This window comes from Phocoena phocoena, chromosome X (assembly GCF_963924675.1).
Source record: "Phocoena phocoena chromosome X, mPhoPho1.1, whole genome shotgun sequence".
Taxonomy (NCBI): Eukaryota; Metazoa; Chordata; class Mammalia; order Artiodactyla; family Phocoenidae; genus Phocoena; species Phocoena phocoena.
The window spans coordinates 114,437,314-114,450,246 of record NC_089240.1 but is presented as its reverse complement, the minus strand read 5'-3'; the positions used below and the strand labels follow the sequence as shown (position 1 = coordinate 114,450,246).

Here is a 12,933-nt window from a genome sequence, read left to right as displayed (position 1 = left end):
ACAGAAACCTAACACATGCCTAAAATGATTTTACAATGGAGTTCTAGATGCAGGTCTAGACGATGTCAAGAACTGATGGGTCTCATGATTCAAGACGGCATTTTGGGTTTTAGTTAATTCTTAGGATTAAAAAAAATTGTTTTGTTTTAAAGTGAACCACTGCCCCAGTATGAAATTTTAATCTTCTCCTGAGACCAGGGCTTCAGAAATCATTCAACTCCTGAAGTGATTCAGTGAACTTGTGCTGTCAGTGACTGAACCCTGCCACCAATGGTTTCAAAGTTCAAAAAACAGAGGCTCCAAGAGTTTTCCACCCTAAAAGCATTGGCCCTTGCCTTTCCCTACTCTCCCACATCCTGTACCACCCTCTGCCCTTCCCCAAATACTTCAGCCAGTGGCTTGGGTGGAGAAGCTGACATTTATAACTTCATAACCGGAAAAGAAAGGGTCTTCTTGTCAATTTCAAGAATTAGCACCTCTAAGACAGAATGATCTCCCTGTGTATACACTCCAATAAGACTTTTCCTCCTCAACCAGTTTCCATCCCACGGACCACAGCTTTGGTAACGTCTTAACTGGCTTAGTCCTTTGTTGGGAACAGCATTAAGCTCAGGCAGGGAACACCTTGGCTTCTAAGTTTCAGGCATTCACAGCTTTTAAACAGTGTCTCAGTCCTCATTTAGGTTGCCAATGACATTTTTTGAAAGGATGAAATATTCTGGACACAGAACCAAATCATCATTAGTTGTTCTTTCCTTTGTTTCACCACTTCCGCCATCAGGCCCCAAATTTGAACAAAAATGACCCTAACCCATCTCCCTTCTTTCCCACCTCATCCCTCCCACCCCAAATAATACACCAGTAATACTCAAAAACTACATACATGCTATGCTGTAAAAGTGCAGAGTTAACACTATTGGGAAGAAGGCTGTGGGTTGTGGAGATGCTCTTTGAAGATCCACAGCATCTTTATAGCTCTCCCACATCGCATTCTGCAAGTTTTGTCCTTCATAGAAGGCCCTTTGCTTTTCTCAGCAAAGTTCAGAATGGGTTGCCTTGAAACACTGACCCACCTTCCTCTCCACTGGGATGGGTGTGCAAACTATACAGCATGGAGCGGCTTTAAAGCGCTTGGGCTGCTGTAGGGCACAGAAACTATACTGGCTCTTCAAAGGACATCTTCTCAAGCCACCTCTACGGTGTCAAGACAAGTAGAACTCCTTCTTTCCCCACCTGAAACCCACAGTCAGATGTGACGGGCTGGTAGTCAGGAGAGTTAATTCTTGTCATCTTTTTTGTCATCCTCCTCCGAGGGGTAGGAATGCCACGTCAGCCTTTCCTCGTAGAAGGATATGACAACCTGTGGGCACTTGACATTGGCTTCCTTGGCAGGAACCAGGTCAGCCTCATCAGAGTTCTCCCACTGCATCAGGAACATGAGTTCTCCACTGGAGTCTGTAGTTCCAATAATCTGCTCCGGTTCCAAATCCCGGGCAAAGCCTTGTGGCTTTTCTGACTCTTCTTTCTTCTTTGGTTTGCTCTCCTCCCCCTTATCTTGCACATCAGAATCAGCTTTGCACTTGCCTCCCTCTGATTCATCCGTCTTGTGTGCTGTTTTCTGTGACTGCAGGAACTCAGCAATGAGGCCGGGGCGATCCAGGTTTTCTACTGGTTCCCATGTGCTGTCCTCATCTGAGGACCCCTTCCACTTTAGGAGGTGCTCCACTTGGCCCTTTACCACTTGACGGTCGAGAACTTCTTCCACCACTTGTTCTTCTTCCTCTTCTTCTAGCACCTCCTCCACTTTCTTCTTGTTTTGTTTTCCCCATAGTGCCCTCCAGCTTTCCGGTATAAAGGGTGAGGCTGCTCAGAGCGAGAGGAATCGGTGCCACGCTACTGGGCTACTGGCGCATCTTGTTGGGCTGGCCGGGGGAGTGGCGACCAGAAAAGCAACAAGCCTGCTGACCGTGGCTGAGCCTCTCCCTGAAGCATCCCTCCCCTCAGCCAAACCTCTGTTTTGTATACGGTAGTGTGTATCTGTTCATCCCAAACTCATCTATCTATTGTAACTTATTTAAAGTAGATTTATTTATTGTACCATGTGGTACACTTTAACTATATACAATTATATCTGTTAGTTATTCTTTAATAAATTGGGGGGGGTTTGATATTTTAAAAGTGTCTCTAACAAAGGCCGACTGCTTTATCTGCAGATGCGAGTATACCTTTTCACCTCCTATTAGCTGGGCTGCTTGGGTTTCTTTCCTTAGTGTGGTTAGGTGTGCTTACTACACTGGAAAATTCTGCATCTTATGGCCTAGAAGGGAAGGGCCTAGAATTTGAAAATTTGAACTGACCCTGGCATCTGGAGACACAGAACCTTTGACAAGGAACTTAAAGTGTCTCCTTAGCTTCTAGAAGCCATCTGCCTGAGGACTTTTTATAAAAATCGTTTTAAGTATGTGAAACTACCATTATTTACAGGGTGTTTCTTACAAACTATTGAAAAACATTAATTTTTGTTAATTCAAATGTCTAAATCCACTACTATGGCTTAGTGATACAAAAATTTTTGGAATTTATGTGTGTGTGTGTGTGTGTGTGTGTGTGTGTGTATGCTTTAGTCTCTAAGAAACCTGGGGGGGCACCTGTTACTTCAGTTCAACTGGTCACACGAAAGCACAGATGATTGATTATGTCTATAGACAGACGCTGGCCATCAGCTTCCCAAACAAGAATAAAGTCTAATACTAGACCCGGCAGAGATTCACTGAAAAACCAGCCCTTAACCTCTTCCTAATAAATCACACATTTTTAATCTGACAGGAGCCAAGCAGCCTTATCCGCACTCTAAAAGTGAAAGTGAATAACAAAACTTGTTAATCGAGTAGAGAAATTTACTTTTGTACCATCCTCGTCAAAACAACCTTGACGGTAACATCTCTACACTCCCACCTATCACGTCCTTAGTACTGAAAAGCACGTTTAGAACTCGGTGGATATTGCAAATTCTTGTGATTAGAAGGTCTATGGAACATTTTATGCTTTGAATATATGTAAGAACCAGAGTTTTTTTGGTTTGTTTTATTTTTGGTTTGTTTGTTAATTTAATTTTTTTAACATCTTTATTGGAGCATAATTGCTTTATAATGTTGTGTTAGTTTCTGCTGTATAACAAAGTGAATCACCTATATGCATACATACATCCCCATATCCCATCCCTCTTGTGTCTCCCTCCCTCCCACCCTCCCTACCCCACGCCCCTCTAGGTGGTCACAAAGCACCAAGCTGATCTCCCTGTGCTATGCAGCTGCTTCCCACTAGCTGTCTATTTTACATTTGGTAGTGTATATAGGTCCATGCCACTCTCTCACTTTGTCACAACTTATCCTTCCCCCTCCCCATATCCTCAAGTCCATTCTCTAGTAGGTCTGTGTCTTTATTCCTGTCTTACCCCTAGGTTCTTCATGACATTTTTTCCCTTAAATTCCATATATATGTGTTAGCATACGGTATTTGTCTTTCTCTTTCTGACTTACTTCACTCTGTATGACGGACTCTAGGTCCATCCACCTCATTACAAATAGCTCAATTTTGTTTCTTTTTACGGCTGAGTAATATTCCATTGTATATATGTGCCACATCTTCTTTATCCATTTATCCGATGATGGACATTTAGGTTGTTTCCATCTCCTGGCTATTGTAAATAGAGCTGCAGTGAACATTCTGGTACATGACTCGCTTTTTTAAAAAAATATATCTTTATTGGAGGATAATTGCTTTACAATGGTGTGTTAGTTTCTGCTGTATAACAAAGTGAATCAGTTATACATATACATACGTTCCCATATCTCTTCCCTCTGGCGTCTCCCTCCCTCCCACCCTCCCTATCCCACCCCTCCAGGTGGTCACAAAGCACCGAGCTGATCTCCCTGTGCTATGCGGCTGCTTCCCACTAGCTATCTATTTTACATTTGGTAGTGTCCATATGTCCATGCCACTCTCTCACTTCGTCCCAGCTTACCCTTCCCCCTCCCCGTATCCTCAAGTCCATTCTCTACGGCTGCATCTTTCTTCCTGTCCTGCCCCTAGAACCAGAGTTTTTAGGTGCGTGAATAAAATATAAATCCCACAAAATGTAGAGTGCTGGCAACCAAGACTTACTTTGACTGCTCTTTTCTTTTCCTAGGTTTCACCGCACTTACAAAGCCGGTACACGTGTATCTTCTATCTGTGTATTTTACACCCATTTTCAGAAGAGCAGTGCAGTGTACCGCAGGAAGCTGGGAAGAGCTGGCGGCTCGCTGACAATGCACATATTCATTAGCAGGCAATAATGAGGAACAGGAGGGGAAACTGCTTCACAGCACAGCCCTATAGGCAAGGGTACAATTTTCTCACTTGTTCCAATAGTAAGCCCTTGGCAGTGAGTATCCACATTCATTATTTCACGTAGCTTTAGCGTTTGCTGGGGCCCTGGCCACAGAAAAGGGATGATTTTGTGTTCACAGGTTTACATGTGTACACAGCCTATGTAATCTCCAGATGTATTTTGTTTAATTCTATTCTAACAGTGACATTTCTGTATCAAGGGACACCAGATCTCACCCGACACCTGTTCTGGAGAGCAGCTTCCCTGACCATCCTAGGCTGGAAAACGGACCTGGCCCAGGTTGGGGGTAACTGTAATACTGGCAAATGCGGGAAGGGGAAGACGCAGCGGCAGGTAAACTTGATGACGACTCTGGAGCCCAGAAAAATTAAAGTGGGCAGAGTCCATCGGACCGAAAAAAGGTCACCCTGAGAGTAAAATAGACACCCAGGCAAAGGAGACACGAAGAGAGAGGGGCCCACACAGCTACAGAAAGCACAAAGAGGGCGAAGAAAGAAAGGGCGGGAAGCTGAAGAACTTATTTTCTTTTTTAATAGCGCCAGATTTAAAACAACGACCGCGTGTGAGGGTGCGCGCGCATGCGCTTGTGCCAGCATTTGCCACAACTTAACTTCCTACCTGAGTTTGGAAGCGAATGCACTCTTTACAATTTCTTTCCCACAATTTGAACTTTACCACAATTTTAACAGACACTTCGTTTTATAAAGGAAAAGAAAACTTTCATGTAGCGATGGCTCCAATTGGGGTCTTTCAGGCTAGTACGTGTGAAGACTCTTACGAAGTCGTTGCTGCATTTCTGTGACTCTATGCATGTTCCATAGGCCTTGGTACTTGTACTTGCTCCCTAGGCCAGAGGAAATTAATGGCTAGATGCACAAAAGAGGCTCCCCACCGCTAATAATCAATTTCAGCAAAGCAATAATATGATAAATTTCTGCAAACAACTGTTTTGATCCTTTTCTGAAATTAGGAAAAAATTGGCCTTTTTGGTATCCTTCAGTATACAGTTAATATACTTTCACCATAATACCTTGTTCTTTTGAGGGACAAGCCAACAAAAAGTTCTGGCTGTGAAGAGTTTTTAATTAGGAAAATAAAACTTACCTACGTATGGAGGACCTAAAACTTCAAATTGGAACTCTGACATTAACACATCACATGACCTTGGATCAGGTGTTCGGTCCCTTTGAGCCTCAGTTTTCTCACCTCTAAAACAAAGCGGGGGTGGGGGGTGGCGGGGTCTTGACAGCCCTTTCTAGCGCTGAAATTCTACTACTCAACTTGGAGGAGAAAGAATTTTAAGGAGCTTACATGAGGAGGCCAATGATCATTCTCTAACTCTCGGGTGGCGTTCCCATTTCACTCTTCATGACCATGACTTCTGTCTAGAGATGCAACAGTAATTCAGAGGATCTTTTGGTAAAATTTTTAAAAAACCTTAGACTACACTTATAAGTTGGAGATTCTGCAATGGACTTGAGTCCACCATGAAAAAAAATCACTGCATTTAACAAAGAAATACAAAACATTGTCACTAACTTCTGGGTGGTGGATTATAACTGATTTTTATTTTCTTTAGGCTTGTCTGTATTTTCTAAATTTCCCTACAATGAAAAAGTACCACTCTTATCATTTAAAAAATAGATTTTCAAAAGGATTAGTGCATTCTTGCAAGTTTTACCAGATCTCTCAAGTCTACTCTAAAATCACGGGGGGGCGGTGATATGAAGTCAGACAGTATCACAATGCGTGTCTGCACACAGTGGTTGATTACCCAAGTGGCTGGCTGCTGTAGTCAGAATCAGGACATTATTATTATAATCAGAATCTATGGCTCACAGTCGTACGTGGAAATCAAAACATACGTTTTATCTAAATAACTTTTTTTCCCCAGCATCCTGGCCCTTGAGAAGCATGGTTAAAATTCCTTTCCAGTTTAAAGTAAATGAAATGAAACATGAGGTACTTCTTCTACCCACAAAAAAAAAAAAAAAGCTTTCCAGACAAAATATGGTTGCTATTGGGCTGGGTTTTGTTTTTTTTTTTTCCTCTTGCTATGCTCTAAAACACAACACATCAAAAGTTAAAATAAATATTTAGCTGTCAAAACAAAACACACCCCCCATATGGAAAACACAAATATTGAATTTGATGACGCTTGTTATAAAAACAACGTCCACAGCAAAAATAAATGTTTAAATTGTGTACAAAGACTACAAAACTAAATGCTTTCATTGTTAAGTTCTATACGACAGTCCAAAAAAGGTTGAAAGTAAGCTGCGGAAAAGATATAAACACAATTAGGTAATTTCCAGCTTCACCACCATAAAAAGTACAATTTTCAAGGAAGATAGACAATAAAGTTCCCCAAAATGACAACTGCAGGCTCAGTGAGGGTAGATCTCTAGAACAAACTTCATGTTCAGCTAAATTCTCCTCAGTTGAGGAAGGTATAGCATCAATAGTTCACCTCTCCATTCTCCACCTGGATGTGATCTGTGTCTACAACACATTACCTCCAAAACGACTTTTTACCCAGGACCAGTCACTCACCTCTCTGCAGCAGGGTCCTCGCCTCACTCCCCTTCAGCAACACCAAGCTCCAGACCAAGCAGCAAGGGACAGTGGCTTAGTCACAGGACTGAAGTTCAAATCCCAACTCTGCCGCTTATTAGTTGTGCAATCTTAGGCAAGTTACTTAACTAACCTCACCTATGAAATGTGCATCACAACCACTCTGCGGAGTTCCTCTGAGGATCAAATTACAAAATGGGTGTAAATTCAACCCACGTATTTTCTAGAACTAGAGTAGGCCTTCGAGTAACCTGTTCCCTTTCGCCCCCTACTCCTGGCCACTTACTCCAAGTATGATCAAGTTTAACGTTCATGGTTTTAATTACTCTCCAGCAAACTCAATGGTATATAGCACATGTAGTAATTTTAATTTTGTTAAGACTTTGAATAGAGCACACCACAAGGGAGACAGTACGACGTTGTGCTCAAAACCATGAACTTCTGAGGGGTAAGACAATCTTAATTCTGATGTCTTCTAACCACGCCCAGCTGTGCAACCGAGGGCAAATTACTTTACCTCTCTGAGCCTGGTTCTTAATTTAAAACATGAAGAGACTAGACAATGTATACAAGTGCCTGGCACAGAGCTAAGTACCATAAATGGTAGCTTCTATTGGTCTTCATGATTTGGGCCGATGTTCAGGTACTAGTCACTTTAAAGACTAGTAAAGTGAGCTTGGCCAACAACTCAGTCACATCAAGACACTGTTAGTGTTCTCTACTCTCCTCAAGTTAAGTTCCACTGCATTTCATGGAGGAAATTACATCAACCTTAGCACTATTGACAATTTGGGTCAGATGATTCTCCATTGCGGGGGACTTCCCCTTGCATCCTAGAATGTTTAAGCCCCTTGCCTGACCTCTACCCACTAGACACACCCCAAGCTGTGACTGCCAAAACTGTCTCCAGACATTGTTCAATGTCTCCTAGGGGACAAAACTGCCCCAGTTAAAAACCACTCGTCTAGCACTTTCTGCAGATGGGAATTCTCAGCCACCTCGGTAGGCAGCCCTGCAGGAGGACAAAGGTTTACTCGCCCTCCCATTTAGTCTTATCTACTCCTCTGGGCTCCATCATTCATTAGTACCTGTAATTCAAAGGTGACCATAGAAAAATAAATTCTTTGGCCCAATTTGCTGTCAGAAGCTGCTTTAAGTCACAGGAAGGGATGCTGGCCTGGTTGTCTTTTCACTACTCTATACAGTCATACAAAATGCTGAACTTTTAATATCAAGGAATCTGCTATGTCCTAATTACTTTACATAAAATGTTAAAAGGTCATTGACCTTAAGATGACTTATAAACCATGTTATTACCCAAACTGACTAAGTATGTCTTCATTGGGAAGGTGAGATGGAATTTATGCAGTGACTAATACCCTGGAAAGAAACGGCTCCCCTGTTTGCATGGCTGAAGCATGTTTACTGTACATAAAGTGCTATGCTAAAGTCCAAAAGACTCTGGACAACTCTTGATTATTCACACCGAATTCACTGTCTATTTTTCATTTTAATAACTGCACCAGAAAGCAGGAGCCATTTCTTATCCACTGTGCATCCCAGCACCTAGCACAGAGCCTCCAACAGAGGTGGTAACTCGGTAAATGTTGGTTGAATAAATAAATGGTCATATATTCTGCTTAATTAAGTACTCTGTTGACAAAAAAAAAAAAAAAAAAGAAACTTTCTTTGCTCTCGTTCAACAGGAGCTGAAAGAAAAGATCTTTTAAGAGAAAATAATTACAGTCTGCTCCCTTTTACTCCAAACCCAAACAACTGGAAAATTCAATTAACCAAAAAAATTTTGTAGGCAAAAGTTGGGGAAAGCAGCCAAACAGATAAGGCCCAAAGTTCAAGCAAGCACGAGCATTTGTTCAACTCCCACAAGATTATAAAAGCCAAAGTTGCTGGCACAAGAGGGCAAGGAGGCAGCCGGGAGGTGGAAGCAGGAAAACAGGGATGGATCAGCCTCAGGAGGTTAGCTGCCATCCTTCAGTGAACAGTTTTTTGGTTTTTTTTAACGTCAAAACTTTAGAGGTAAGAGTCAATGTCTTACGCAAAGCCTTGACTTACAAATTACTTTTCAAATGGATATGAGCAAAAATTTAAAGAATATTTAGAAAGATATCTGATCATATTTTTGTTAATTTTTCAAGGTTCCTTATCTTTTTTTTTCCTTCCTCCAGTCCTGCAGGGCAAACAACAGGTTCTTAAAAAGCTGCGTAAAAGACACTCCATTTACTCCTCTTGTCTAGAGAAACTTAAGGCCCACCACCATCACATGCTTCTCTCTGCAAAAGATTTCACCACTCCCAGCATTCTATTCATAAGAGAAAAAAACAGTCAGATTTAAATTGTATTCTTAAAGTATTATTTTAAGATCATTGCCCAGTATATAGAATGGGTATCACATTAACATTAGAAACGGTGCAAATAATAGTGTTTAAATGCATTCTCGGGGCTTCCCTGGTGGCACAGTGGTTAAGAATCCGCTTGCCAATGCAGGGGACACAGGTTCGAGCCCTGGTCCGGGAAGATCCCACATGCCGCGGAGCAACTAAGCCCGTGCGCCACAACTACTGAAGCTCACGCGCTTAGAGCCCGTGCTCTGCAACAAGAGAAGCCACCGGAATTAGAAGCCCGCGCACCGCAACGAAGAGTAGCCCCTGCTCGCCGCAACTAGAGAAAGCCCGTGTGCAGCAATGAAGACCCAACACAGCCATAAATAAATAAATAAAATAAATAAATTTATAAAAAACAATAAATGCATTCTCGTCCACCTTTGAGACCAAAACCTCTATTTCCACTTAAAACATTTCCAGTTTATCATTTCCAGTACACAAGTAAATTATCATGTTTAAGTGGTCCATTAGTTTGATCCATATTAAATTAGCTTCAATTTCCTGGTATCATATAAGAGGAATTTTCCCAATTTAAATCTTACACCATTTTTTAAAAGTTTCACTCAAAAATCTAGACTTGGTTACAAAAACCCAAAAAACAAAAGAGCGCTTTCCTCCTCCAAAAATTCAATATGGGAATGGCAGCCTAGAATTTCAAAAACCATATATGGTTACAGAATCCATATGGTAGTCTTAGACTATATACTTATTGGTAGGTGGTTCACACAAATCATGGCGTATCTGACCAATTTCCTGTTGCATAAAGATTATATTTGCTCTGAAAAATGTTAAATACGCATTTTTAAAGACTGAAGGTAAAGACTAGATTGGAACCTTGTGTAACCAAAATGGGAAAGCACGTAGAGCATCACCACATTAAAGGCCTAAACCTTTTCAATATGTATTCTTCCTAAGCAAATATGAGCATGAGTTTCCAAAGGCAAAGCTACCATCCCAGAAGCCCTTGCTTCCTCAGTGTAAAGAATGGGGAGGGTTCTGTTCCTGGAGACGAGCTGGGGAGGGAAAGGCTTTGCAAAATTCCAAGGGGCTCATAATTTAAATGTATGCTATTCTGCAAATGTTCACATTTCCAAAGAACAACATAAAATTTACATTAAAACTGTCTTAATCAAGATAACGAAAAAAAATTATTCCTGGTGCTCTATAAGCTTGCCATAGATTTGATAACCCAGGAAAGAATTACAGGCAATTACAAAATGATGGCTCCAATTAGGAAATCTGGACCTATTCCAAATTCAAATCAAAGGGGCCTCAGATAATCCCGATGGAGTAATTTAAATGAATATAGGGGACTTCCAGCAAAGACATACGTTTATTCTATTACTATGTCTTCTGAAAGCCAAGCAAAATGCTACAGCGACGTATCTCTTGCACTTCAGGAAATTAAAAAACCAAACCTGGAGTCCCCTTAATAAACCTTGTTCTCTTCTTTTCCCAAGGGGTCTCGCTGGTACAGGGTTTTTATTGTAAAGGGCAATCAAAACAAACCTGAGAATCCCGCACAGTCTCAAACGCAGAAGATAATATAGCACCGAACACGAACCACACACAATCTTTCCTTGCTGATTTCCAAACCTCCACCTAGTCCTGGATGCCTGAGAAGAGGCCGCGAGGAATGGAAGAGAAAGAGAAACTTCGAAAGCAGAAACCTCTCTCCCAGAGCCTAGAACAGACGGCACCTTGTAGGGATTTCACGCTTTTTGAGACGGAAAGGTCACACCCTGCAGTTTTGAAAATTCACCTTCTAAGGCTCAACCCATGTTACAAAACCTTCCTCCTGCTTCCCTAGGTTTCGCGCTGGAGCTGAACCCCCCTTCCCCCCCCATTCGCCAACCCCCCCCCGCCATCCTCTTAGAGAAGAACAAGCGCGGCTCCCCGCTCCTCCCCACCACAGCATCCCCGACGAGCAATCCTTGGAAGCCCCTCACCTCCACTCCCTCCCACGCCCACCCCCGCCCGCCTCGTCGTGCGAACCGAGGCCGGTTCCCCTTCACTCCCTCCCCGTCCTCGAGGAGGAAACCGAGGGGAGCCCTCCACTTCATCTTCACCCGCTCTCCCCACCGGCTATCTCTCTCCCAGCCGGCTATCCTCGTTGAGAAAACCAAGAGGTGCCCCCCACCTCGCCCCACCCCCCCCACTGCCCGCCATCCTCGGGCAGAAAGCCCAGGGAACCCCTTCCCTCTCTCTCCACTCCCCACCATTCCGCAGAGGAAACCAGGGAGAGCCCCCTCCTCCCTCCCGCTTCCCCCACCTCCAGGCGCTCCCGGTCCCCTCCGCCCGTCACCCCTGCGGCGAGAGCCCGAGGGAGGCTGAGGCACGCACCGGCGGGAGGGCAGAGGAGGGGACCCCGCGGCCGACCATCCCGCAGCCCCTGTCCCCGGCCGGCCGGCCGGCCGAGGCCCGAGGCCCCGGATACCCGCCCCGGGGGCCAGCCCGCGACCGGCGGCCAGCCCGCGACCGGCGGCGGCGGGGCAGGAGGGCAGCCGCTCCCCCGGGACGCGGGCCCGCTGGGCGGGAGGCACACACGCATGCACGCACACGCGGAGAGAAAGCGGGCTTACTGCCTGGGGACGCTCGCCCGCGCGGCTGTCTCGGCGGCGGCCGCTGCCTGCACCGAGGCCAAGGCGCGGCGGCGGCGTCGGCGGCTGCGGACTGAGCCCCCTCGGCCGGGCGGTGGATCTAGGGCGCGGGAGGGGCGCGAGGGGAGGGGCACGTGGGGGAGGCAGGGAGGGAGGGCGCGCGCGCGCGCGCGGGGGCGGGGGCGGGCGCGGCTGGCCCGGGGCGGGGCGGGGCGTGCGCCAGCCGGGGCTCGGCCTGCGGGGGCTGCGGTGCGGTGCGGGGCGCGCGCGCGCGCGCGGGAGCCGGCCCGGCCGGGGGCCGGGCAAGGGCGCCACGCACCCCGTACGGCCACGTGCCTCCGTCTCGGGGGGCGGCCAGCTGACTGCAAGGCGCGGCCGCGCGGGGAAGGTGGCTGCGAGGAGACAGGGGCGAGCGCTTTCCTGGAGGGCCGGCTCCCGCCCCGGAGGCCGAGGGGAGGACGGGCTGGGGGCGCCCGGGGTCCCCCCGCCCTCGCGCCGCAGCCCTCGAGGCCGGCGGGGAGTCACGAGTCACTGCAGGCAGCCGCCGCCGGCGCTGGGGAGGTGGGAGCAACAAAGAGAGTCGAGCGAAGGTGGCCTCACCGGTGGCCTACGCTAGCCAGCACACCCCCTGCAAAGCGGCCCGTGTCCGGAGCGCACCCGGATTCGGCCCAGACTGCAGGAGCCCCGTGGTTCTGAGGGACGCCGAAGGACCCACCGGCGACCCTTTCCCTTAGTAATCGGCCGGGGGGGAGCGAAAGGAGCCCCATCATGAGCCCAAAGCTACCATACAGAGGGCTTTGCATCATTCGAAAAAGCACTGACGGCAAAGCGGCACGTGGCTACTCATTCATTCACTCAACCTTCGGTTTACTGAGCCCTCACCGTGTGCCAGGCACAGTGCCAGGCGCTGAGGATACATGGCAGAGTCAAGCAGAACACCCGCCACCCTGCCCTGGGAGCTTGC

General features: G+C 46.0%; 1 protein-coding gene and 1 pseudogene across 1 annotated transcript in view; both read right to left on the bottom strand.

Moving 5' to 3' along the window:
- The window catches only part of FHL1 (four and a half LIM domains 1), a 60,792-nt gene extending 48,749 nt beyond the window's left edge, over positions 1 to 12,043 (bottom strand). Inside the window, exon 1 of the mRNA XM_065901410.1 lies at positions 11,929 to 12,043. The gene's annotated coding sequence lies outside the window, so the exon portion shown is untranslated. The remainder of the gene's footprint in view (positions 1 to 11,928) is intronic.
- LOC136142262 (chromobox protein homolog 1 pseudogene) lies at positions 1,277 to 4,250 on the bottom strand (annotated as a pseudogene).
- Positions 12,044 to 12,933: the final 890 nt, after the last annotated feature.